The sequence below is a fragment of the Tupaia chinensis genome, unplaced genomic scaffold, assembly GCF_000334495.1.
Source record: "Tupaia chinensis unplaced genomic scaffold, TupChi_1.0 Scaffold000062_1, whole genome shotgun sequence".
NCBI lineage: Eukaryota > Metazoa > Chordata > Mammalia > Scandentia > Tupaiidae > Tupaia > Tupaia belangeri.
The window spans coordinates 547,273-549,848 of record NW_006159520.1 but is presented as its reverse complement, the minus strand read 5'-3'; the positions used below and the strand labels follow the sequence as shown (position 1 = coordinate 549,848).

Below are 2,576 nucleotides of genomic sequence, written 5' to 3'. Positions count from 1 at the left end.
GAGAGAAAGAGAGAGAGAGAGAGAACGAAAGAACATGAGAAAGTAAGCCACCAGGTCCAGGACCCAAACCACAATCGGCCATGTGGGAGTCCAGCACCTTAACCTCCATGCCATATGCAGATCCCCACACTGTGTCTTTTAACTGGAGAATTCAATGTATTTACATTCAAGGTAATCATTGAAATGTAGGAAGTTGCTACTGCCATTTTGTTACTAAATTTCCTAATTGTTTTATAGATCATTTCTTCTTTTCTTCTTCTTTCATTATCTTCCTTTGAAGTCAATTGATTTTCTTTAGTAGTACGTTTTGATTCCTTGCTTTCTATTACATTTTTTTTTTTGAGAGATTTTCGCTATAGGGCACGTGCACTTGCCAGACAGAGAGAGAGAGACATAGAGACAGAAAGCGAGAAATCACCCCCCCAGACGGGATGGTCACGCCACAATCCCTTCTCCTCCATTCTCCTCTCAGGATCTTGGGCACGCACGCACACGCGCCCGGCGTGAGTTTTAAGCCACCGTGTCCAGGACGCAAACCGCGGTTGACTATGTGGGAGTCCAGCAACATAGCCATTACGCTAACTGCTGGTTCTCTCTATTACATTTTTTAGTGGTATCTATTATAGGTTTTTGCTTTGTGGCTACCATGAGGCTTATGACAAACATCTTACAGTTAAAGTAGGTTATTCTAAACTGATAGCAACTTAACCTTGACCACATAGAAAAAGAAACACAAATGTGGAATGAGTTATGAATTTGCATGTCATCTTTGCACAGGGGTCATGCTAATCTTCTCTGTATCATTAAAATTTTTAGTACAAATGCTGCCCAAATGAGCATTGCATTATTTTTACTTACCCTTAACAATCTTGCACAATCTGAGATATTTTAAATCTCTATTTAAAAAATAATATTTTACTTCTTGAGAAGGAGAGAAAGAGAACAGACAGACAGGAAATCTTGACAGGGTCTTGTCACACTACAGTCTCCTCTCCACTAGTCTTCCAGCCAGCCGGAACCACAGGTGAACATGTGTGCCCTTGACATATTTCAGATTGACCCAGGATCTAAGCTGTGGTCTCTCATGCGGCTCCAGCATTGCAGAGTGGTGCCCTACTGCACCACTACAGCTGGGACAAATTCCTATTTTTCAGGTGAGGAGTCTGAGGTTTCAACTCTCTAATTTACTTCAGGTCACCAGGTTAGTAAGTGGCAGAACTGGGGTATAAGACTGAACTCAACCTCAAAGAACATATTTTCTTAGGCTTTGCTGTCCCTATAGCTTTTTAGGATCATGATTTCCCATTTGAGGAAATAAATAATTAAACAAAAATGTATTTTAGGAGACCATTTGTCTCTAAGTTATCACTGAATCATAAATGAAGATCCAGTGAGAAGAGAAGGCTCTAATACCAGAAGTGATCTCTTTGGAAAGGCTGTAATAGTCACTGGCAAAGGCCTTGGTGGGCTATGTTCTCTTACCTGTCACACAAAACCAGAAGTAGAAGCTGAAGAGCAGAGGAAGTTTTGACTTTCTAGATCAGCACTCGCTCCCCCTACTTAGGCAAAAATTCTTCTGTGGGAAAAATAAAAAAATCCCACTAAATGCAATGGTTTCTTAGAGGTAGCCAAATCATTCTGGTTTTCCAAACTGGACTGAAGTCTTGGAAGATCAGCCAAACTGATAAGGTAATTTGGTAACTTATGTCTTCTAAATTTTGAAGTATGAGGGAAGATATTTCCTTTCTTAAAGGATTTTCTTTCCCTTTACTTCTTGTTAACATAAGAAAACTGAGTACAATGATCTATTACGGTTCTTTCACTAACAACAACATATTTTCTCAACAGAGGATTTAATATAAGAGGGAAACATCTTCAAAAAAGTTCTGAATGAGGTCCAACTGGGTCTTATTCAGCTTCAGATATTGCAATGGACATAGCCACAATAGTAGTAAATGATTCTGGGAAATTCTGAGTACCATATGATCCAGTTTTGTTTAAACATTCTTTTTTATGAATAGAACATTGCTCTACCATATCAAATGTATTTTCAGACTGATCTATTATGAGTTTATTTCAAGATAACAACTAAAAGGTAGATTGAATGACTGCTCCTCTTGGTCTCACTGTATTGCTCTTGTCATCCTCACCAACACTGGTTCCCTTTTCGCATTGCGCTATACCCTGCTTTGACTCACCTACGGAAGGAAGAAGAAAGTTCTAAAAAGGTGCACATTAGTTGTTTCTTGAAGATAACTATCTACTTGTGATGATTAAGACTATATATATATTTTAAGAGAGATTTTTGTTATAGGGTGCATGTACTTGCCAGAAAGTCAGAGAGAGTCAGAGAGAGACAGAGAGAGAGAAAGTGAGAAATAATCCTCTGGGAGGATGGCCATGCAGCAATCCCTTCTCCTCCATTCTCCTCTTGGGATTTTGGGCATGAATGTACATGCACCCAGCATGAGTTTCAAACTGCTAAGTCTAGTATTTAAACTACGGTCGGCCGTGTGCAAATCCAGCACCTTAACCACTATGCCACCTGCTGGCACCAGAATATATATATATATATA

The 2,576-nt window shown here is 39.4% G+C and overlaps 1 non-coding gene across 1 annotated transcript; it reads right to left on the bottom strand.

The window, feature by feature from the left end:
- Positions 1-732: 732 nt before the first annotated feature.
- On the bottom strand, positions 733-840 carry LOC114004634 (U6 spliceosomal RNA). Its single transcript, XR_003546749.1, has one exon. It is a non-coding gene; the product is annotated as a U6 spliceosomal RNA (small nuclear RNA).
- Between the last annotated feature and the right edge of the window lie 1,736 nt (positions 841-2,576).